We start from the raw sequence: 25,948 nt of genomic DNA, 5'->3' as shown, positions 1-25,948 counted from the left end.
ACTATGACTCAGAAGTGTGGCAGCAAAAGCAGATATTAGACCCAATTTAAAAAGAAAAATCTGTGCTAAACCTGCAATAGGTACACTTGGGCTCATTCTCTATTTTTCAGGGGAAAAATATACACCGAAATGAACCCCTCATGCCTATGTACGGGAGAAAAATAATATTTTTTCCTCATTCATGGCAAGTTTCATGGTTGACATCCCTATCACAAAAGACAGATTAATAAGAGGAAAACATATAAAAATTATTTTTTCCTGCTAATCTGAATTCAGAAAGCAAGGGACAAGGAAAACATTTACCTTCCATTCTCCACCAGGCATTATAGGCAGAGATCTGGGAGAACTGATCTTAGTGAAAAAATTCTTATCTTTTTGTCGCCTTTTGACAGTTGTCCTGGGATCTCAACTGCAGGCTCCAAAGTGAGTAGCCGATCTCAGCCACTCCATGTTGGGCACAGTTTTCCTTGTGTCTTTGAGTCTTCATTTCTGAAGTCTCCACCCCATTGCAAGATTCATGGCTGAAAACCCTGTAAAAAAAGATAGTTAACAATAGAAAAATATAACAAATTTATTTAACCAAAGTTTTATGTGGCATGGAGACTTCAGAAACGAAGACTCAAAGACACAAGGAAGACTGTGTGCTTTTATGGACAAGTTTGATGAAGAATGGACAGTCATGTAGAATTATGATTGCACACAAAGGAAATGTGACCTAATAATAATGAACTGGAGGGAACTTAGCCTGTTTGTTCAGATTCTTCTTGGCCTCCAGGTGTAAGGCAGAACACCTGTCACATGAAGGTCTTATGACCTACTTTCAGGGAGGTGGGTTAGAGAACTTCCTGATGACCGTGGTTTGGGGAAGAAAGGCAGGAGATGGTCAGAGAGGACCTTCCTCACTTTTCTCAATGTTTTTCAGCTTAAAATACTCAGTATGCCAAGATGCCGTATTTGGGGGGTATCATGTTGTAGGGGCAAAAGGAACTTTCATTCCATCCCATGAAGGCTCGAGAATCTGAGTCTATAAAACAAACTGACAATAGGTAAAGAGGAGAAAAGGTATACGAATTTATTAACGTGCAAATGCACAGGAGTCATACAAAGCATGAAACTCAAAGAACGACCAGATGGTTGAAGCTAAAATACCCTCTTCATAGGGAAGAGGAAAGTGGGGGCTACAGGCACTTTCAGAGGAAAAATAAATGATTTTTAGGGGAGATGAATAGGCCTGAAGAACAGATGATAGCTTGTGACAAAATTTTTCTAGGCTCTGGGTGTGGTGTCAACTCTAGTCTTCCTTCCTGGGAGTTATTCTGCCCTCTTTGATGAGATTACAAGGAGAACAACTGCATTCTTTCTGGAGGAGCTTCCCTTAGTCAAATACCAGAACTTCAGAGAAAGCCACTGCCTGCGCTTTGAAGGAGGCAGAGAGACCAGAGACAGAGGGTGGGGGAAGGTCAGAGAGACCTCGGTTCTGAGGCTGCTTCTTTACTTCAAAGTACCCAGCATGTCAAAGCACCATGTTTTGGGGTATTGTTTTTCTGAACCCCAACAATGTTCTGAGCCCTGACACTTAGAAGTAGTACTTTTTCAGGAAAAAATCTGAACCACCCATCCAGGACCCCATATGGCCTAAAAAATTTGAAATATATACTTTTGAAGCCTACTATCTATATTTGTGAACTAGCCATAATGCATTTCAAAATGAGATTTTTCTATTTTTTACAATGACCCTCTGTATATGGTAGTAGGGCTTATCTGTGAACCTGACTTCCCAGTTCTGCCACTTCCCAGCAAATAATTACAAGAGATAATAGTTCATTGTGCTGTCGCCTGGAGGCTACTGTTACCTTCTTTTATTCAAATATCCAATAGATATTTGCACTGTAAGAGCAGGTGAACATTCTGTTGTTTAAGAAAAATCACGTACACAATTCAAAAGATGTAAAGAGCCACAGGCTAAGAGGCAAGGCCTAATCTATGTAATTGGGTAATTTGGGGAGGGAGGAATAAGGTGTATATTCCTAAATAGCTTAACTCTGTTTTAGGAATATTTCTTATTCGTAAATCAGTCAGGCATGATTTCAATCCACCATGGGTTGGTTGCCTATTCTCAGAAACATGACTCTCCTGCCATTTGAAATCAGTTGCAGAAAAGAATGCATGAACCAATTGCCCAGGGCCTCCTCAATCTCTTTCTTAAAACTATGGTTTCCATGCACCAAACAATGCAGGCTCTGTGGCCATTTTTTCTGATCCACAATGAAGTAAGAAAAATAAGGACTATGAAATTATACACATGTATACATGGAACGAATCTGCATTGAGTGCCTCATGTGGGCCAGGCAAGGTTTAACGTAATGGAGGAAAAGAGGCGAACAAAGGACAGGAAGCCCATGACCTCATGAGCTTTGTAGGACCATGGAAGAAATAGATCTTAAGGAGACGAATCATAGATAGCCAAGTAGTAACAAGTACTTGAAGACAAATAAAGCAAGGTAAGGGAATGGAGAGAATGGAAGTAGGGAAGCAGAGGCTTTGTCGGCATGGGGTCTGGGGAGAGGGGGTTTCAACCGTGTCGCTCGAGAAGCCCTGCCTCTTGTGGTTAGAGTTGAGAGGAGAGTTCTGTCAGTGTTCCAGGGGATAGATTTCCAGTTAGAGGATCGGCTACTGCAAAGGCAGTAAGGTGGGAGGGGGCTTGATGTGTTTCAGGAACTGGCAGTTTGCGAAGGCCTTTGTGGCATGTTGGTGTAAAAGTTGCCAACTCTTCTTTCTTGAAAAGCCCGTCTTGTACTCTGAGATTATGGCTCTCCCCAACCCCCACTGATGTTAACATGTCCTTTCTTTTAAGAAATGATGTAAGATTTCAGCCTTAGTTGTTGTTGGATCTTTTTTTTCAATAGCCTAACTTGGCAATATAAAATGTTGGCAGCCTTATGTTGTTCTCTCTCTTTTTTTTCCCCAAACTGATTCACGCAATAAAAAACTCCGTTAAGCGCTGGCTTAAGACGTGAGCAGAAAGTGCCAATTCTCCCTCTGTGTCCAGGGAAAACTCCATCTTAACCCACTCCTAAGTATTTGTTTTGTTTTACTAATTTTGGTACTTACTTCTTATTTTCCAGGTTTGTTTTGAACAAAAAAGAAACACTGTGCTCCAAAACTTCACATTTTATATGTGTGGCTTATTTTGTTTTGTTTTAACATGAAAAAGCAGCAGTAAAATTTATCCCTGATTCTTTAATAAAACAGCATGTCAGCAGCACAGGTACAGGAAATGGGGCCCTCCCAAGATCTTTTATAGTCTGACATCAAAATTAAATTGGGAAGTTGAGAACATCTGGGGCTCTCCCTCTTCTCTGTCTCCCCCTAAGATTTGGAAGGGGTATCTGTGTTTGTTTTGTGTTTGTGTTTAAGGGGTACGGTGGGCAGTTGGGAGCTGCTTTTTGTTGTTGTTTTTTTCCTTTTTTTTTTTCTTCTTTAAGGGAAAAAGAGAAAGCCAGATATTTGCAAGGGAATTGACTACTAGTGGCCAGTATAACAAAGAAACCCCACTAAGCCTAACCACAACCTGACAGAATGAAAAGTGATTCCAGAGCTGCCACTCACCACAAATCCCCATGAAACATGCCAGGAAACCAGCTGAAAGGAGTAGAGAGGCTGCTTCTTCAGGGCCACAAACGTGGCCCCTAGAGAATCTTCTGGTCCCTATTCAAATTCAAAGTGGTGAGGTGGAGGAGGGGTGGAAACTGGAGACAGAGAGAATTAGCAGCCCTGTGATCACTTTCAGGGTTATGATGGAACTGATTTAAAATGCAAAACCACATTCCATTGTAAACACAGAGACAAACTGGAAGCAGAGAGGAAATAGAATTTCATTTGGTGATTTTCAATTTTAGGATTGAAATGGGGACAAGAAGAACAACACTATTTATTTTTCCAGAACTGAGATTGCCTGTTTTTTTTTTGTAGGATAAGTGAATGTGGACTGATATATTACTTCTTTGGACTTCGATGCTAATAAGGCATACTTCCCACAGAATCTGACAGAAAGGATGAATACCTTGCCCCGCTAATGGTTAATTTGTAGTGGCATGTGTATTTCTTGAATGTTCATGAAGTTTTCTAATTCATCAGCACACAATTGGGCTTTTTTCCTTCCTTTAAACAGAATGAAATGTAGGGAGGGCAAGAGGTTCAGGGGTGGTGTATTATCCCTCAGCCGGTGTATTTACTACCCAAAAGTTATTACGAATTTTTTTCTACTTCAGGAACAAAATTGTTCTTCAACAAATAATTTAGTACTGACCGCACTTTAAAATGTTTATTGCTGTTGAATCTGTCACAGATTGCATCGAGCCACAGAGATGCTAATCTATCTCATGTATTTGAAACTCCTCTGGGAAACATACATTTGGGCTCACTGCTGAGTGAACATGACTGTTAGGATTATGGAGACCATACATACTGAAGAAAAGCAGCATCGCTTTTCTGACTGCAAAGTAAACAATAGGGCGATTGTCGGCTTACACATCGGGGCCAACAGCCCTACTGCTGAGGAGCTGTATGTAAAAGCCATGATCGGCAAGCAGTCTTGATGTTTTCTTCTTGGAGTTGGATGTTGTCAAGGATTCAGATGAGCCACCCCAGTGAGTATGCAGGAAACAAAACAGGATATTCTTGTTTAAGGACTGTTTTCTGTAATTATGTTGATTTTTTTATGCAACACTTGAACTTTTAAAAACTCAAGGATGCATAAGAAGTACTCCAGAGGAGAATAAATGATTGGGATTTTGCCTTAAGTGAAACGTTATCGTGGGTTCTTAACAAAATTAACTTGTTTGTATTTGTGATTGGGTCTGTGAATTAAGTATACTTAGACCGTGCTTGTTTTGTCTCCCCCTCCCCTTCGGCACCACCCCCCTCCCCAGCCCATTTTCAAATAGGAGGTCAAGTTGTCTTTGGAACATCATATTTCCTGCTTGGAAAAAACACTGGATTGTATAATAGTCTGACAGGAAAGTTTCAAGAGTACCAGGAGTTTCCCCCCGGAAGGCTTGAGGGGGGAAAATCTGCAGTATCTATGAACTTCTTTCCTTTGAGATATCATGAGCTGTTCTATTGTGTATACAAAGTCTTCAGCATGGAAAGAGCTAAATGAAACTGTAAATACCCTGAGGAAAAATGTCTGTGGAAGTATGTACCCTGGGCTTGCTTGGTACCTTGTACTTTTATGTCCTTTCTTGCTGAGGAAGGAACATCCGGCTCAAGAACTTGCTAGTTAATGCTGTCATACAGACATCCGGTCACTCCCTTCCCTTCCAAATATAAATTCTGTGTATCAAGCAAAGGATGTAACATATTCGTATGCCAAGAAATTTGATTTTGTGACAATTATTCACCCTTAATTTAAGAAAATTCCTCTGTACTCCTTTTCTTTCATTTAATCAAAATGCCGTGCAACATCCTATTTCACTTGAATAATTCTCATAATTTTACAACACAATGAAAGGATTATAGATTAGTGCAGGTCAATCTCCTCCATGTCCTCCTTATTTTTCTTAAGATTCCAATCCACAAAAGGTCAGAGACAACATAATAGTTCCGGGCCAAGGACACCACAAGGTCCCTTTGTGGAAGCACCCCTGGCTGGGCAACCGTATTCCAATGGAAGTGTGCCCTGAGTTTTAACCGCTGTGATTCAATGCAGAAAATAAAATGTGAACTAGTCAGCAATTGTCAAGTTTAGTCCGGGGGAGCCCCCTGGAAATGCTGATCTCACTCTAGGCTGTGTGGGGTAGAGTTTAAAATGGTGCCTGGGGGTCAGCCTGCCTGGGTTTGAATTCAGATTCTACCATTTGGCAAGCAAATCATTTAACACTTCTTTTCTTTGGTTTTCTCATCTGTAAAAGGAAGCTTAAAACGATTCTAATTATTCTTCGCTGTATAACAAATCACCCCAAAATTTAGTGTCTTAAAATAAACATTTATTGGTATCTTTCACTTTTCTGTGAATTGACTGGGCTCTGTCGGGTGGTTCTCATTCAGGATTGGTCATGCTGGTGCAGTCAGGTAGCAGCAGGAACTGGATGCAGGTGAAGGCCTGGGAGGCTGACCACCCACATGGTATGCTCACATGCTGGCTGTAGATTGGGAGCTCGGTTGGGGCTTGTGCTTTCTCACAGCAGGGAAGACATCTTATGGGGCAGTTCAGGGATCTAAGAGAACAAGGCAGATGTTGTCAGTCAACTTGAAGGCTAGACCAGGACCTAGTATATTGTCTCTTCTGCTCCACTCTGTACATCAAGCAAGTCCATGAGGCCGGCCCGGATTCAAAAGGAGAGGAATTAGACTCCACATCTCAATTAGAGGAGAACACATAATTTGCTGCCATCCTCAATCCACTACAAATATAATATCAAACACATACAGTTTTGTGAGAATTAATCTTTGTAATGTACTTAGACCAGTGTCTTACATACGTAATATGTTTTCAGTAAAAGTTAGTTATTATTTTCTAGGTCCTTATAGTATTTTATTTTTCTTCATTGCATTTATCACTGTCTGACCTTGCTTTATGTGTCTGTATGTCTGTGTTTATTGTGTCTCTCTCCTACCCAAATAAAAACTTCACAACCATAGGATCTTAATTCTTTTCCAGGTCCTAGAAGGGTGCCTCGTACCATAAATACTTGTTGAATGAATGAGTGAGTAAGTGAATGAACCCACAGTGAATACAGAACTGGAGGAAACAAACATTTTGGATGTCTGATTGTAGAAAAGGGGAGTGATGGAGGATTATTAGCAGAAAGGTTGACATTATGATTTATTTAAACAAATTAAAAATTAGGATGAATATCATCTCTCATATGGAGCAGTTTTTAACTGAAATTGTCCAAGAAAGCACAATATAGATGACCAGACCCACCTTGCCTCCAAAATTGGCACAATTATAAAATTGTACGTTGCCACCCACAGGCCTTACAATCTGACAAATCTGGGTTTATGCCCCTGCTCTGCTGTTTGCTTGCTGTGTGACATGAAAAGTTTTTAACTTCTCTAAGTTGTAAAATCTGTAAAATCAGACAACAAAGCATACCTCGTGGGATTCCTATGAGAATTAAATACAACTGATGAAGGGTTTCAATAAAAGCACTGGACATGATTAATAAAAATCTGCCAATCCCAAAAAGTATTAATGATAAAGAAACTTTATTGGCACAAATTTTATTTTACTTATATTTTATATTAGATAAGATAGCATTTCAGTTTTCATTTTTCAAAAACTCCTCTTATGTTTCCAAACACATTAAAAAATATTAAAATAATATTAAGTTCACTTTTTACTAACTTAACATTCAATCTGTGAGTATATTGACCCATGAACTGACCTTTCTACTTCACCAGTATTTTACACAAGAATTGAAACTGAATATTGAATGTTTTAACAACCATGTTAAAAATAAATGTTTACATTTATCAAGAGAAATTGTGACATCAAGGGAAGTAAACATCATGTGCAAAGAACAACTTCCTAGAATTCAAAGGGAATTTCCCCAGCCTCAGTCCCCTTGGTGAGGATGTTGAAATGTAAATTACTTAATCAACCAGACAGTGATTCTTAAGAGTTCAACAAATTCAAAGCACTTGGAATTTTGGGAAATTTTTAAAGGGAAACCACTACTTGTTTTTTAGAGTGCTTAGTATTATAAAATAAATTTATTGGCCAAGATGAACTAATAAATATATTTATTTTTTCAAAACATCGAGAAAAATGTATATATATTTAATTCAAGATGGCCAATTTATAGGTAGGCTACACATATTTACATGAATTCATGGTGGGTACATTGAATAGAAATTTTGTCTGTTTTCTTGCTTTGGAAACAAATATTTCTTACATTGAAAAATTGCTCTGGAACCTGGGAAAGATGGAAGCTAGAGAAAAGGATGATGAATAGAGAGTCATACATCTCCAAAAGGAAAATATTCAGTATTAATGTTGCATATTGCTGGCAGGTAGACAGTGCAACATATATTCAGTTTTCCAATCAGCAAAACACCGGAACAGGCACCTGGCAGGCACAGCGCAGTCCTCCAATGTAAAGGAGAATGTACTTGCAGAAGTCACAGTAAAGCGTAGTAAAATTTGATTTGTTTTGGGGAGACTGACAAATGCAGGACTCTCTAATGAGTTTCATACCAGACAGGTGTCAACACAAAAATTGCATAGATTTAATGTACCAAATCCATAAAACACGATGAATAAATATTAGTTTTCTGTCCTTTTTTTGAACCATTTTTCTTGCTTTTTTGTCCATTATTATAATGTCCGGGCTCTGTAACTGAGAGCATAGCCACGTGTGTTGAGATCACCTTATGGTTCTTTGTTCCCAAGTAAACAAGCCCAGTCTGGTTATGCATTAACTGATGGCAGGTGTTAGGCTCTGTCAAGGATCAGTACAGGGAAAGCAGAGACTCAGATAAAATAATATGAAATAAATTTATCTAGGCATTTCCATCCTTCCATTTCTAGTTTCTCCATGTTCCATGTGTTAGGAAATATGGCAAGTATGCCAGAGTTTGGTCTTCTCAGTGCACTTCACTTTTGTGAAAAAGAGTAACTTATTTCCTATTAGGATCTGATTGGATCAAATTATAGAAGCCTTCATCTCTTTAGCAGGTACAGCATTGGCGTTCATACCATGGCTATTTTTCCTATACGGGAGTGCTAACAAAAGTAATACTGGAGTTTTCTTCTTCTTCTACACCTTACCCCTTCCAGAGAATATCTATAATTCCATTCCTTAAAACAGTAAATCCAGATGGTAAGAATTCTCAAGGAAATGTGTTCATAAACACTTACCTGTTTCTTTCATATTCATAGTAATGATAACTAATGCCTATGGTCTGGATTATAATTTATTCAATTTCTCCAACCAAGACAAAAATCTTTAGGGGAATTTCAGTGTCTAGTCCACTATTTAACCTCATGAACAAAAACACCGTTACAGCCTCACTTTAAAAGATTCATTGCAAAGGTTAAGAACAGATAAGATGGATGTCTACAGTCTCCTGGAATTACAAATGTACAAACAAGAGAACTAATTTTTCTCTACTGTTTTTACAAAAAAATGGAAAGCTCTTTTTCGCACTAGGCAAACAGCAACTGGTTTAGTCCCATAAATTTACATATCCTAAATTGTGTCAGTATTTAGGCAGATTAGATTAACAGTCCCTGTTTTATCATCCAAGGGAAAAAAAAAGGAAAATATATCCAAAGTCATCTGGTTAATTGGAGGAGGTGGGGAAATGAAGTTCCTTCCATTAAGTTCTTTTGGAACAGTTGCAAGATCCACAAAATATGTTTTTAGCTCAGTCATTCATCCTGTTGGATGTGTGATGTGTTTTCAATTTAATGATAATTGCCCTTTCCATTTCTTTGATAATTGCCCTCTCTATTATCATTTATGGAGATTCAAATTATAAATCAAGACAAGACAGCCAGAAAAATATTATGATTGTCCCTTCTGAGGCCACAGCAAACTCAAGTAACACTGCCAAAGTCTGAGAGCTTAAGCTGTTTCCATTTGCATGTTTCTGAACATTTTATTTTAGGGTCCAATGGTTTTCCTAAAGAGGAGGTTTCATGACAATAATAGAACTGAATGATAATGTGTATAGAGAATATAAATTTAGCTTTGATTCAAGTTATAAACTCGTATTTGAAACCAGAAACTCACTCTCCTGACTGAAAGCGAAGGTGAGGCGTCAGCCACAAACGTTTGCTATTAGTCCCCCACTGCACAGCCCTGCCTCCCGGAGCTCTCCTCTCTCCTCTCAGGCTATTTGGTAAAAAAACCGCGTTCTCCTCACTGAATATGCTCCATGACCAACACAATGAGATGTGTAGAAAGACATGAGTGAGCTTTGCCTAAGATTCCAGAAACCATCTCCCAAACCAAAAATAGTAAAACAAAAACGTACACCCCAAAATGGCTCTTTGAAACGCTAACAGTGAAGTTCTGGCTCCGGTTTATACCTGCTCAGGAGATCCCATTATTAAATTTTCAGGAATTTGGCAAGCTGTTTGTTCCCTCAGAGAGCCACCATTAAAAATTGAAGTGCCTATATTTAGAATTAAATACATTATATTAAATACAAATATGATAAATAAATGAAATTCATCACTTCCCAATTATTGTAGTACATTGTATTATTTTCTGTGTTCCTGAGGGCATTTATATCTATTGTATCTGCATGTTAGAAATATCATATGATGTCACTGTATAGATTGTCTCTTCCCAAGTCCACATTCTGTGACTTCATATTAGTAGCTAATATAGTGAATATTAGTAAATAATACTAACTATAGTATTTACGTCACCCATTTCAGAAGATGCTACAAATCAGTGCTTTTCTCCAAGAGAGCTGATGGTTAAACATTTTGCAGTCCAGCCCTGGAGGGTAACACAGCTTTGTGAAGAAAGGACTTTGAAGCAGGGATGATATGGGTTTCTTTTTGGTTCAATTAGTAGCCATATGAAATAGGACAGTTTAAACTCTCTGTGGCTTAATTTGTCAGTCTTCTGTTTAATACACTTCAATATCTTTCTATTACTCTTAGGATAAAGTCCAAAATCCTTAGGGTTTTTTCCCCTTATCATTGCCCCAGATTTCTTTAAACTCCTTGAATCCCCTCAATTCCTTCTGCCTAAGGGGCTCAGGTCTGGAGGGCTCTTCTTCTTCTTCTCATCCTGCTGACTACTACCCATAATTTAGGTCTCATTTAGGTCACTTCCTCAAGGTAGACTTTCCTCATAGAGACCCCCATATCCACCCCCCATACAATAGGTTAGGACCCGCTATTATAAACTCCCATAGAAGCCTTAGCACTTGTCAAAAGTGTAACAGAAGTATTTTTCATGTAGTTATTTGCTTAATATCAAAACCCTCCCTTTCATCTGTGTTTCTCATGCATGTTGTTGTTACCACTGTTTAGCCCTATGCCCACGGACGGACACCCACTTTGCTAATCTAACCACTTAAATTTAATCTGTAGGGTTGCTGTTTTACTAAGAACAAACTCTTTTTTCCAAAGTCACTCATTCTACCTCAGAGGCCCGACTATTGTAGAGTTGTTAAGGACGGGGGACCCTGAGGCTGAGCTCTCTTGGTTTGAATCTTGACTCCACCACTTCTGAGCTGGGTAGCCTCGGCAACCTCTCTGTCCCTCTCTGTCCCTCCATTCCCTATTGTATGAAGTAGAGTTATTAATAATAAGAACAACTACTTCTGAGGAGTTGTGAAAATTAAGTAAATTAGCCTCTGTAAAGTGCTCAGAGAAGTGTTGTTCTCGTAGGAGTCAGTACTTAAGGGTTGGTGTTATTCCCGTTTGCCTTTTCTTGTTAGGCTTTCTTCTAATTAATCCATTTCCCAGAATCCCCACTTCTATGCAGACTCTCAGGCTCCCTTACCTTCGAGGATTTTAGACAATCCCACAGCTTTTAACTATCTCATCCACAGGAAGGACACCAAACTCTCTAGCTCTAGTTTGTCCCCTAATTTATAACCCTACAGTTCCAGCTACTTACCTCCATCTCCTTGAGACTTCTTGACACATCAAATGCAACGTACCACACCCGACTTCATTACCCCATCCAGCTAGTTCTTTCCTTTGACGTCCGTATTTCTGTTAATAGCACCACAATTTCTTCAACGAGGCTCCAAGTTTCTAATTTATCTATGTCTCTTCCTTCTCCCTTTACTGCGTGTCTCCACAGTTGCCAATTCCTATTGACTGCCCCTGAAATACCTCTTGCATCTTCTTCTTCTTTTTAATTCCCACTGCTACTACCTAGTCTAGGTTCTCATTAATCTCTTTCTTGTCTGGACTGTAAAAACAGCCTACGATCCAATCTTTACAGCTTTAGACTCAACTAACATAACAAGAAGCGTTCTTCTAGAGTTAGACACTCATGATGCATGTTTCTCCCCCTCTCCTTCTATTTGGTGTGATGTTTTATTCATGTCTTCTCTCTGTGACATCAGAGACCTTGACCAGCTAGTTCACCTCTGTATCTTCAGCACCTACTGGTACTAAATAGTACTATTTATTATTAAACTTAGTACTATTATTAAATATCATTATCATAGTACTAACATGGGATACTATTAATATGGTATGTTATTATGGAAAATGGTACTACTAAATTTTAAATATTGCTAAAATTATTTGTTGGGTTAATTATTGAATAAATCTGTTTTCTGTCCTTGTTCTGATCTATAGTACACACACTTCATCTGTCTAAATTGGATTTCTAGTTAATTCACTCCCTGCTTAAACATCATGAGCATTCCCAATTGATTGCCCAATGTCTAATGTCCCCATCCTGGAATAAATGCCCAAATTAAGAGTCCAGACTTAATTCTAGAAAAACTCCCTTCCACTCAGAATATTTTAGAAGTTTTGTTTTAATTAGGGAAATGACAATATTATAATAGTTGTGATTTCCAAAGCTTCCTCGGGCTATAATCATGCAGGACAATAGAGGAAGCAGAAGAATTGATCTTTCTTTATCAATTACACCTGCTCCTAAAACAGAAGGTGCGGTTAGTTAGGAGTTTGCCATCATAGTCCAGCCAGGAGAACACTCATGAGGGAAAAGAGATGCACAAATTTAAATAAAAATATTAAGGCTATAGAGTTTCCTCAAAACTTTCAATTTAAAGTTTTCATTTTTAGATGTAAAAGACAACAAAAGATGATACTGGAGTTTTTCCTCTAATTTACTTAAACTCATTTCACTGCACCTCTTCTCTAGATGAGATGCCACTGGATATACTTTTTCTCTAAACTGTCTTTATTTTAATTCTTGAGCTATTTAAAATATCGAATTATGTACTCTCTTCTCAGTGTATACTCATAATTATATTTTTAATTTGCATTTTAAAGATTAAAATGTTGCTTTCAGATTACTTGGAACTTATTTTTTTCTTGAATCTCACAGATTTTTCCCCCATGAATTACAGCTTAAAGTCCTGTACAGATTTTTAAAGTCCTGACCTTGTATTCACACTGACACTACCACTACATTAATAGAAAGGGTTATTCAAACATCTGACTTATTTATTAAAATGCCATTGTTTTAAACTTGGAAATTTTTCCAGAAACAGTGATTTCAAAATTTGAGGAAATTACACACAGAACAACTCTCTTCAAAATAGTTTTTATTCAACAACTGCAATAATGGTAGTATTCAAAGGAGAGCAGCAAGTCCCATTCTGATAAACAAAGCATTCTTAAACTTTAGCAAAGTTTGTACACTTTGTACTTTGTACATTTCACTATATTTGGTTAACTTTACCTTCATTAGATTCAATCACAAAGTTAGTATGTATGTTTTGTATGTAAATGGCACATATAAGAATTAATAGAATGAATTAATAGAATTAATGCTATTTCTGCTAACACTTAAATTATCCATATGGTATTCATTGAATCTTATACTATGTGCCTGAATTCTCAAGAAAATATTGAAAATTCCTTGAATATTGAATTTTTCAAATATAAAGTTCTACTTTAAAAAATAGAAGTCTGGCTATCAGTTTAAAAGCTATACCCATTACTACAAATATCAACAATTACTCAACTACCTTTGTCCTCATAAAAGTGGCACTGTTAGATAGCCAATGTTAATTCCTCCTCAAAGATGAGCTTTTTTATTACAGACGAAAAATCCATCTTTCACAAAATTACACAATCGAATGCCCATCGTTTCTTTGAAATGTTAATCTTATGTCTATTTCCTAACCATGAAATGAAGAAATTGGCAAGAAAACAACTTAAGTGCTATTTTATTGCTTTAACATTTTCAACCATAGCCTACAATTTTATCCACATCTGTAAATGTACTTAATTAACCAAGGGCAGTGGGAAGCCTGGAGATGAGTTTATCTAGGAAATTTTCCTTTGTTACTTGTCATACAACTTTTACAGCTATGTTGGAGCCTCACTATAAAACATGGCGCTAGGGAGCAAAATCCAGTATTAGACAGATTTGCCTTGGATTGCATCCAAGGACTGTCATTTTGATGCTCTTTTGCCAAGAGCGAGGTCCCATCCATGAGCCCTCAGGAAACTGTCACAGCAAGGTCACACTGTAGAAGAAAGGAGGTCCATTCCTCATCTATCATTTTAAGGCCAAGTTTTGCAGCCTCACTCAGCAATCTGGAGAAGAGCAAAGACTATCTTCTGCACTCAGAAAGTACTTTTTTACCCTGTTTTAACTTATGTCAAATTTACAGTTTGTTGAAAAACTAAAAATGTCTGGTCTCCAAAATATTATTCTCTTGCTATCTCACTAGTAATTTAAACATATAACCTACTGCAAGAAAGCCGTATTCTTTACAACCCCTTTAAATTCAAGAAACAACAAATAACTTGTCTAACCTCTAAAGATGTATAAATGGCTAGCCCATGATGAAATTCTGTAGTTTAAAACTTTACTAAGTAATACTTTTTAATAAACAGTCATTTCTTGCTCAGAGATCTTGATTACCTGTATTTCTGTTTTAGGCCAGGGACAGTGCCTGATTTTCCATTCCAAGTTTGAGACTCGCGTGATAGAAAATCCATCTGTCTACACACTGCTTAGTTAGGAACAAATTTTAAGCATTCAGAACCTACCTATACTAATTTGATTTTTAGAAACTAAAATGAGCAGGAGAGCAGTGATTAGTTATCAGGCCATGAATTGGCATGAGCATCTCACTGCTTTGAGATACTGTAACTAAGTGGTGCACCTCACCATTCCTATCCTAAGTTAGCATTTTACTGCTTGCAAAGTGTTTCTAATTGCAATAGGAATGCTCAAAGCAGAGAGAAAGATATTCCTTGGTAGCCAAACAAATGCTAACTGCTTGAATAGTAATAATCAATAAATAATAAATATGTATAGCATCAAAAATAAATGAGGTAAATTAAGTATACTCATTTTATTAAAGGAGAAAAGAATCTTTCTCTGCTACAAATGTGAGATGATCTTGAGCCCTCCTATCAGGTGTCTATCTGATGCCCAGGTAAGTGCAGTGTCAGAGGACAAGAAAAAGTCAGGAGGCCCATTTGCGGCTGGAGTTTGCAGAAGCTGCTAGAAGTAAACAATAACTGCTGCAGAAAATCATTCTATTACCAATAGAGAAAGTTTCTTCCTTTTCTACCAATGGTAAGCAGGCACTTGCTTTGCTTTAGGAAATATATAACATTTCTTTTAAAGCTTTAATCATTGGCATCTGAGATTAAAGCAAGACAGATAACTCTTTCCTTATGCATTGGGAAAGAATAATTGACAACTGAAAAAGAGTCAGTGGTTTGCAAAGACTATGAAAATGAACAAACCAAAAGTTTGCATCATCTGTGTATTTTTAATACATGACCACTTCACATCTGAGGGATACAACTACCTAAGAAGAAAGAAAATCCCCTGAGTCATTTTATTTTTCATATTTAAAATGTTTCTTGAGTTCACGTTGATATTAATTCCATAAACTCCTCACATTCTAGTATTTTCATTCTCCCTTCCCTGCCTGAAAAGACTTGCTTTCTATTTGCCCTCACATTTTTTTTATCCACAAATTATTTTTTTTTATTTCAGCATATTATGGGGGTACAAATGTTTAGGTTACGTATGTTGCCTTCGCCCCACCCGAGTCAGAGCTTCAAGCGTGTTCATCCCCCAGATGGTGCACACCTAATGGGTTCCCTCACGTTTTTGTTTGTTGGAGGAACAGATGCTCAGCCCCTACAAGTCAGAGTTTGGTCCTTTCCCCTCTATCACTACAGCAGGGAGAAATGGGGTTCTGAAGCAACGGTGGCAGCTTTCCAACAGCTGGCCTGTACTTCTACATTTAAAGTAAGCAGGTGGCACCAATGGACTGTCTAATGACTAATAAAATAGGAGTGCAATTGATCTTTTTATTAACCCATCTTCCCAGGTGGGTAGCAGCCTGTTCCTCCCCCTAGGGTTCAGTTACATTGTTCAGTTCCAGGAATCATTTTAGATCCTTTCACTTTTTTTGTCTAAGCTGATACTTAAAGCACAGGGGCACAAACACTGATATTCCGTCTCACCTAAATTCTATCCTCTCTGCACCTCCAAATGGGCAAATGCCTTCATAATTTGAATCTGGTATACAACAACATTTAATGCACATGCTAATGCATCTTCAATCCTATTGGTATTTTTTCGTGCTGAATTTGAACTGTGGGTTTGTTTGTCTTCCTTCTAGGTCACAGACCGCTTACTTTAAACCTCACAACTAGTTCTGAAGAATATGGAGCCTACATAGATTCATAAGGTAAATGATTACTTTCAAAATAAGACACAATGAATTCAATTATGGTATGAATTCAAGCATTGTGTAAGTGTGTTGTGCTTTATCTGTTGGTGGTTTTCTAAGTTGTGATATTGGGTGATCTTTTAGTACAAGGTAGAATCATGATCCTGGGTAGAGATGAGGGAAGAAGAAAGTACTTACGTGAGTTCCCTCTCTTCAGGAGTTAGGTTATCTGTTGTATGTTGCTTAAGGCTGGCTGTCTACCTAGATTTCTTATAAAAGTGTTCTTGTGGTGTTAGGAAGCTCCTGCCTTGGAGTAGGCCTGGACGTTACAAATCACATAGCCAAGTAGAGATCAATTAGTTTCTATTTTCATAATGAAGCTAGAAATTATTGGGATGCATTCCTTTGTAGAAGTAGGAAGAGGCACAAAACATCCCACTGAGTCCATCTCTACCACAGGTCATGTTAGATGAGGAAGTAGGGGATAAAGGGATTTATAAAGGATGGCCTCATATTTCTATTTTTCTGAATCACGATCATCATTTGCTTTCCTGGTTATTATTAAGTAATTGTATATTGGAAACTATCAATTCTATACTAGGGTGTACTCATACAGGATCTTTGATTGCACTTACAGCAAAGTGATTAAAAGCCTAGGCTTTGGAGATAACCTAAATTCAAATTGCGGTTCTGTCACTTACCAGCTATATAACTATGGGCTTCGGATTTCTCATCTACAAAGTGAGAGAAATAATTGTACCCACTTCCAAGAGCTGTGTCATAATATAAACAAATTAGTATATTAGTATGTAAAGCACTTAAAATATTGCCTGGTACCTAGTAAGCACTAAATTTACTGATTAACAAAAGCTCTATTTTTCTACCTCCTCTCTTTATTTGTTTTCCAATTCCCTCTGCAGTCTACATATTTGGGGGCTGTGGGAATTATTAAGGGAACCAAACTCTCAGTTCCCTTTTAGCAGCCTCTCTCCTAGAGGAGATATATTACACCTTCATGTAAATGCCAGGAAGGAAAATAATTGGCATCCTATTGCCCTTTGAATGGGTTCCTGGCGAGCCCTAGGTGGTGTGACGTGTAAAGTGACCCGAAAGTGGGGCGCCTGCCAGCTCGGTGCGCAGCGTAGTGGGAGAATCAATTAGAAGGCTCGTCGCCATTTCAGAAACATGCAAGCATCAATTGGCATAGAGTTTCAGGAAGCAGAATAAAAAGGAACCTACAAAACAAAAGCCTTTCAGGGGGATGGAGGCACAGTTCTTCCAAATCACAAACGGATGATTATGATCACCATTAGAGCTTAATGAGCCTCTATGTGGCTAACGACTTCATCTCTCCAGTAGATTTGCCAATAGTCCATGTTTCCACTCACATTCATCCTTCTCTTCTAAGAAGCATAACCATGGTGCTAAGAGCAAGTCATCAGTTTTCCCCTTCCCCCATTAGCAAAAGCATATTTCTCAATTCTACATCCTCCTGTTGCCTTTCAGGAGTGAAGGCAACAGATCAAAGAAAAGAAAATAACACCGGGGTATGGTTTATAGAACCCTGGAAAACCTGGGTTCAACCCAAAATTGGTCATTAACTACTCTCTGGCTTAGTTTTGTCATCCCTAAAATGTGATCAGTCACTGTCTTATTTACATTTACATAGTGAGACATCACTATCCTATTTCTGACATAATATTAAAGAAAAAGATGTGAAATTCATATTTTAACAAAAGAGATATCATTTATTTTATTTTATTTAGATAATTGCTATTATTTATTATAGCTATATTTTAATGTTAATAACCCAAATGCAGAAGATGGTATTATAAGGTTTACATAAGTTATCTGCTGATTCATTAATTAGAATAAGAAGTATGCCTAGGCCTCTTACCACTCTGATTCCATCATTTCAAGAATGAAAGAGTTGGTTTAAAATGGATCCTCCTCATAGTCACTGAAAAGTTTAAAAGCACAAAAAAAATACAAGCTGAATTTACTTTTTGGTCTTACCCACTAGATGTATGGGCACTTTTTAAATTTTACTAATTTTCACTAATTTTATTGGGCGTCTATAATATGTCCAAAACTTTTCCACAACAAAGTCTTATAAAAACAGTGTAAAGTGTGGCCCCTGCTCTTTGCAATTTATTTACAGAAGTAAAGCCAACATATACAAAATAAATATTAACACCAGAAAAAGTATATGTATATGCTCATTTCAGTTTGATAAATTATGAATTTCATTGGAGTCCTGACGGAAGATGTGGGATCCAAGATGTGGTTTTAATAATGAATAGAGTTTTGATATGTTGTGCTTTTTTGAGCTATATAACCAATGATACCATGGATTTATATTATCCAGGGTCTATGTAATGAGCTATTTGATCACTAAAAGCAAGGCAAAGAATCTGCTGAAGGGGCTGCGCAATTCACCGCGAAACTAGGTAGATTCCAGCAAGCATGTCTCTCACTCTCCATGTCCAGGGAAAGCCCGGATAGACATCCCACCAAAATGCCCAGCTTAGCCAGAGTCTGAGCATTTCGCTCACATTGCAACAGGGAATACTCCAGGATGAGTGCAAAGAATTCATTCCCTTCAGAGAGAACTACAACTACCACAGCTGAGCCACAGCCTTTAAGACTTAAATGTTGGTCTTTTGTACAAAGCTCACTGAGTAACCCCATGTCTCTGAAATTGAGACCCAGAGTCCCCCAGGCTCTCTAGGCATGAGCATTCTCTCCTGAGGACTCAGTTTTCTTAGCTCTCCCTGTTGGCCCATGAAGCTGCTTTCTTTTGGTTTCTGAAGAGCCCCAAAGTGAACAAATTGAGAAAGCTGGTACCATTGCCCTCAACAGAGAGAGATTTGAGAATGTAGATGAGTCCATTTCATTCCTACCTCTATGAACTAACCACTTGCCATCTAAGGAAAAAAAGTGAGATCATTCTCATTTTAATAATCCAAAATTTGACTTGCAGAAAGAAAACTAAAATTTGATATTGGTCTTGAAACTTTAACTTGCCTTGTGTTGTGAAAGTAAACTGGGAGTATGCCAACGACAAAAATCATACTTGCCATTATTGAGTTTATTGCATGCTTACCACTCTGTTATGAGCTTTTATTTATGTACATCTCATTTAATTCTCACAAAATTTATATTGGAAAAAAGGTACTATGCCCACTTTAAAGATAAAAAAATGAAGTTCAGAAATTTAATTTGATCAAATTTAACAAGCAGCAAATGACAGAAGTCAGGATTTGAACCCACATCTCTCCAAGGCCAAGGCCATGCTCTTTCCATTAAGTACATTACCTTTCCAACCACTGTCTAATGATACTTTTGGTATATACGCTCAGGTACCAGGAAGATGACTGAGTTGACAGTTTTATTGCACGTATGTACATTAACATCAACCAATACTTATTATTTAGTCCCATGAAGTCAATGAATGTTTAGCAAGCAGATGGGCTACAAATTCAGAAAAAAAATCAATGCATATTTGAGTAAGCAAGTGAATTATGAAGAGTAAAAGCATTATATGTGCTTTTTCTTGGAAGTAAAAGGAAAGCTATAATGTTAATAAAACAGACCCAATGCTAATACTTAGAGCCCCCCTTTCCCAAAGTAAAAATCAATCTGACTAATCTGACTATAAGTTAGGTTGATTTTGCTCATTCCATAAACTTATTTCCCAATGGAGTTTCTTAATTTTGACATCCAAAATACAGAATCCTGTTCATGGCCTTTACTTTCAAATGTAAGGCCAGTTTACTTCCTCATCTCTTCTCATTTATTATTCACTTTCACATGAGACTCGCTTTGCCTTGTTTTCACATTCTTCATGTTCTCACACACTCGCTAACTGTCTGGCAGATCTTCCATTGATCATGTCTTTTCTTCCTCATATCTATCAAATATTCATTGTACTCAGCTTCCAGGATCTGAAGTTCTGAATTTGCCCAAAGCCTCCCCAATAAATTAGATATAAAACACTATAGTTCTTCTATGGAAATCGTCTTTCCTCTATAACTAAAGGCATTACCAGTGGTAAAATGTATTCATTTTGTACATAGCAGTATTTCAACAATTAGATTGTGCTTTTCATTGATCTCTTTTCTTCCAGTTATAGTAGAAATGCTGTTGTAGAAAATTTGTAAATATCAAAACACACAAGGAAGAAAATAAAAGCTATTGTTTATGCCAATACTCAGCGAAAGGCATTGTTAATAATTTGTTGCATTTCTTTCTAGTCCTATTCTTTTTTCAATACATTTGGTTGTGTTTTAACTTAAACTCTCCCTGCCTTAATATATTTTTATCTGGCTTTCTTTCCCCTAACATTGGACCATCTGGTTTCACCCAGTTCCCTGGATTCATAAGAACCAAGTAACCAGTAGGGGGTTTGACTGTTAAGAGGCCTGATAAAGCATTGATTCATAGAGACCTAGAAAAATTCATATTTTTGGACTTGTTTACAAAAATATAAATCCTATATGTTCTCGTATGCAACCCCTGAGTAATTCTTCTATTTGCCTCCATGACATGTTAATTTTCTGTTAATTAAAACCACTCTGTTTTATTTCATAGAAACTGGGAAAATATTAGATTATAAAATAAGACATGGTATTATAAAATAATACATCTGTCTTCTTGATTTCTAAATTAAATTATAAATCTAAAAAACTAGTGTGTGCTCAGATAATGTTGTAAATGCCTTCTGTGGGTTCTCTCTCCTCTCCATGGGCCCATGTTGGCTGTATGGAAGGTTATATTTTCTTGTTCAGCTTTCACTTTCTAGGAATCTATCCTGTCCCACCCCACCCCTACTCCAGCTCATTTTATCAAGACATTATCAGTGTTTATCTGGTGAACATATATTGTCTAAAAACTTAAAGTTTCTTCATGTGATGTACCTGCCCAATTTCTGGATTCAAGTTTTTATCATCTAGCCCATTAAGAAGGACTTTCCTCTTACACAATTGCTATGCATCTCATTTCTTTCACCTATTAAAAATAATGTTTGATTATTCTACCCAGGGTAAGACATTTATCTAGTCTCAATTTATTTCCTAACCAAATTTTTAAAGGCACAAATTTTTCCCCAAAAAAGCAATTAAAATGTGACCCTCAAAAACAGCTGTGCACAGTCTTACTGAGCATCTTTCTCTCAATTCCCCTGATACAAAGTGTACCCAAAGTGTATCAGCACCCAGGACATACCGTGTCATCGTTAGCTCTTTGTAAATGAATGAATAAGATCCTTCAAGGCATGAAAACCCACCCTCAAGCAAGCAGGAATACTGACTTACAAGGGCTTAAAACTTTTAGAACTTCTGTGAGAGACAATACCATTAGCATTTCCTGCACCTCATATATATATATTTTTTTTCACACTACCCTAAAAGAGATATCAGAGACTATCCAAGCTCAACCCTGATTCTAGAACTATTGGAAAGCGTATTCATGCATCTGTTGTGTAGATTTTACAGATGAAGATAAAGGATCTAAAGCATGAACACCATTGAGAATGAACATGAGAACTGAACAGCCCCGAGTGTTGAAGTTCCCCAGGCAATGGAGTTCAAGAGGGCAAGCATGAGGTGTCAGGACAATCAAGACACCAAGAGATTTTAAACAGTAGACATTCTGCATCAAGGCAGATATTGCCTGCAAGAGGTCTGTGTTTTATTGAAGTCTAAACTAATTCCCCTTGTTTTATGCTCCTGAATGGTTCATTTGCTTTGGGAGCCTGGGGTGGGGAGGGCAGGGGTAAAGTGGAGGAAAACAAATTAAGTCAAAACTGCAAAGACTTGTTAAAACTGCACAAGGTGTGTCTAGTTCTCTCATTGTTATATGATACATTGGGAAAAAAAAATCTGTGGGAATTCCACCCTGACTCCGTAAAAACTCACAGCTGATTAAATCAACCTTTGAAACATGCAATGAAAATGCAAAGTAAACCAAACTTAATATGCAATGGCATAAACTAATCATTGTTTCATTTTCTGAAAATTGTGTTGGCACCAGGGTGAGAAGTAAATGAAAAAAACTGCAAGAAAAGCAAAACCATCTCTCAGTAAATCAGTAAGTGTACAGATTAATGAAGAGCCAGACTTTGCTGTTAAGGATTTAATATACAGTGATTATGAGCACCACCCCCTATAATGGTAGCTACTTAAGAGTGCCACTGGGGGACTCATATATGTGCCTAGAGAAAGAAGGAAATAGAAACATTTATGACCTTTGCACCACCCAACACTCACAAAAACACACCCTCTCCTAATCCCCGTCTATAAAACTTTATTTACATAGTCGTAAATTGGGAAATCTCGAGCATAAAACTCTGTATCTATTAAATATACAATGGGGTAGTGGACTTGTGACTGCAGCAGGCCTGCTTATTTTTGCTTTTCCTGGATGCAAATCATAAGAAATCATAAGGAATCTATATCTCTAAGCCAAAAAGTAGCTCCCAGTCATTTGTGGCATCATTAGCAATGTTGTGATGTCCCTTAAGGACAAAACATATAAATGTTCTCATGTCACTTACAGTTGTGTCAAGGAGAAAACCAAAATGAACTTGCAAAGTCATGCACCAGCTCAATTTTGGAAGGAAAAAAAAAAAATCTTCCTTTGAAGGAAAAGAAATCAATCCCCAGTTCAAATTAAATTTGGACTATTCTGTGAAGCTCCAATAACAATCAGTACTTACGGACTTAAGGTGCAGGCAAATAATGTTTCATTTAAAAGAAATTGAATGAGGATTACTGACAGAAAGTTTTGATGCTATTTTGTCATTAGTTAAAGTTAAATTACGGCATTATTGGCTCAGTCTTGAACATCTCAATCCTCACTCTCCCTTTTTTTTCCCTCTTTCTTTTTTTTTTTTTTTTTAATGCACTAGAAACCCTGGTTGAGCTTGTGTCTTAATCTTATTAAAGCCTTGTCATGCAAATGTATCATAAGTGTAGCCTGAAGATTTCTGTCTCATGCAAAATTTAGCTTAAATTCCACTGGCATGAAATACTTTGTTATGCACAAACCTTCTGTTTGGTTTGCTGACATTCTTCTCAGTTGGCTCTCATGGTGATTCATTATCTTGTGATATAGATTTCCAAGTATCATCTTTGTATTGATTTTTATATCTTTAATAACCACTCCACAGAAGATGGCTCCACTGGTGTCATTGATCGCATCAAAAATTCAAGGCTTACAGAAATACTAGAGGGCTAATTGGTAGCAGAACATTTCAGACTTAATCTTAATGCAGTCTTAATCTTCTGCATTAAACCTACCTGAAGGTTTCCTCTTGGAGTCAACTAGGAGAACTTTAGTGCTTCATTGAAAAACACCTGGTGAGAGCATGCAAGAACATCGCAGACAATAAATGGACTATAAACTTGAAAATGTCACATAACAGATATTCAACTACCATAAGCAATCCTTTCATTAAGGCCTCCACACCTAGAATGCTCCTATAAACTGGCTCCACCAAGCTAGGTTTGCTTATGCACTTTAGCACTGATACTGTAAAAGACAAGTCCCAGTAATTCTAAAGCGTTTGCCACCCTGGGGTTTGATAATTTCCCAATTTAACAATAGTTGATTATTCTCTGCAGAAATTCAAAGTGAACATCCTGTTTGTGGAAATGACTGGAGACAACAAATTTAGGACTCTAAGGGTAAGGCCAACAAGTTCAGAGGCCCATTATTTGACCAGCTAAATCATAGTCTAACTTCATTCCCTCTTGCTGCTCATTCTCAGAGCACACAAATCTGCTTTGGTAATCAGAAACCTACCAAAAGGAAGAATCAGATAATTTCAGTAATGCTTAAGAGTAATTGGATCATACAGTCTAAACTTGGACTTACTTTATTCTTTCCAAAAATTTTTTGTGAACCTACTCTGTCAGTCAGTGTATCAAAACCTAGATCAGTATGACATGGTACCTACCCTAGAAGATCTTACTTTCAGGATTCTGTTGGCAGAACGTAGAAAGGAAATTAGGACATTATTATAGCTAGCTAACTAGGAGGCAGGATGAACAAGGATGTGGGCTTTGAAACTGGCCGTACCTGAATTCTGTTCCACCTCCAACATTGTGCTATGTGGTCTTTGCCAGATCACTGCCTCCATGAAAAATGTCAACAGTTAAGTTTCTTACTCATGAGAATAAAATGTGTCAGTGCATGGAATGTCCAGTATCGAGCTTGTTATCTGTGCTCCAAAGAGGTGTGTTACGTGTTAGAAGACCATAAAGAAGGAGCCCACGTGTTCTGTTTTTTTCTTTGTAGGAGTTGAAGAAGTCATTTAAGAAAAGGTGATAAAGAGGAAGCAATAAAAGAAAACTTGTATATGTTCTGTTTCTTGGCAGTGTTTAAAACAAAGAACTAAATATGTATGCTATTTCAGCATTATTGTAGGTGTAGCATCAAATATTAAGGGGAATTTGAAATTTGAAAGACTTTCAGAGTTAGAGTGAAGCTTTTACAAAGCGTGAAAGTAGGAAGGGTGGAGGCTGTAGTGAGCTATTATAAAGGATATAGTGTGTTTTTGATATTTAGCATTTCTATTCTTGAATCTTGGGATTTAAATAATTCTACACTATCATTAATTAAATAATTGCACACTATCGTTACTTTAATTCATCATTGTATTGAAGGCAATAAAGCAAGGAAAAAAAGTTACATATATATTTGAAAGGAAGGAACAAAAGTGTCATTAATCATAGATTATATACATTGAAAACCCAAAGAAAGTTAGGATAAATTGTTAGATTTTTAAAAGAGTTTAGTCGCTGAATACAAAATTAATATTTAAAAAAAGCTGGATTCATATCCATCGATAACAAACAGAAAATTCTCAAATAATTCTTAAATCATCAGAAATTATAGTTGCAAATTTTAAAGTTTCTAATTTTAAAAATGAGATGTAATAACCTCATAAACAAAAGACTAATAAATATGTAAGGGTCTATGCCATCAATTTAAGTGTCAATGTGCTGTTAGAATTTATTGTGGAGGTTATCTTCAAAGCATTATATTACAAGTGTGGGTTTCAATTTACCTAGAATATGATATTTAAAGAAATGGCAAATGCATACATTATACAAATTATTTTTCTATTCAAGGCATTATTCCTGTTGCAAAGCTATTTGCATCACAGAGTTTAGTCACGTATCTGGTCCATAAATATGCATTGCTGTTGATACCTTCATCGTATCCTCCTTTCCTAAACAGGCTACAGTTTTCAAACTCAGAGAGCAAAACATTTTCAGGCAGTTTCATTATAGTTGTTTTGACTTCATCACTGTGTATCTGCCTTTTGAGCTGCCCTCCCACAGAATAGTTCCTGATTTTACTACAGTTTCCCAAAGTGCTTGTCATCCTACTTCTCTACTCCTCCTTTTGTCTTCTATTTTCTCCCTTCTATGCTTTCTTCCTTCCCTTTTTGGCTTTGCTAACTTGGTTCGTTTTCTAAGCATCTACTTCATTTTCCACGATTCTTCTCCCTTCTTCCCTGCCTCTTTCCCTTGTCATGTTATTACCTGAATTGAAATCCAATGTACAGAGTTATAAGTTTGATTCGAATTTTATTTAGCCT

General features: G+C 37.2%; 1 long non-coding RNA gene across 1 annotated transcript in view; it reads left to right on the top strand.

Annotated features, from left to right (window-relative positions):
* Window positions 1–25,948, top strand: part of LOC105823809 — a 301,330-nt gene that overhangs the window by 130,295 nt on the left and 145,087 nt on the right. Inside the window, exon 2 of the long non-coding RNA XR_001138167.1 lies at window positions 16,288–16,356. This is a non-coding gene — a long non-coding RNA (uncharacterized LOC105823809). The remainder of the gene's footprint in view (window positions 1–16,287; window positions 16,357–25,948) is intronic.

The sequence above is a fragment of the Propithecus coquereli genome, unplaced genomic scaffold, assembly GCF_000956105.1.
Source record: "Propithecus coquereli isolate 6110/MARCELLA unplaced genomic scaffold, Pcoq_1.0 Scaffold7, whole genome shotgun sequence".
NCBI classification, from domain to species: domain Eukaryota; kingdom Metazoa; phylum Chordata; class Mammalia; order Primates; family Indriidae; genus Propithecus; species Propithecus coquereli.
This window is presented reverse-complemented; position numbering and strand designations above follow the sequence as displayed.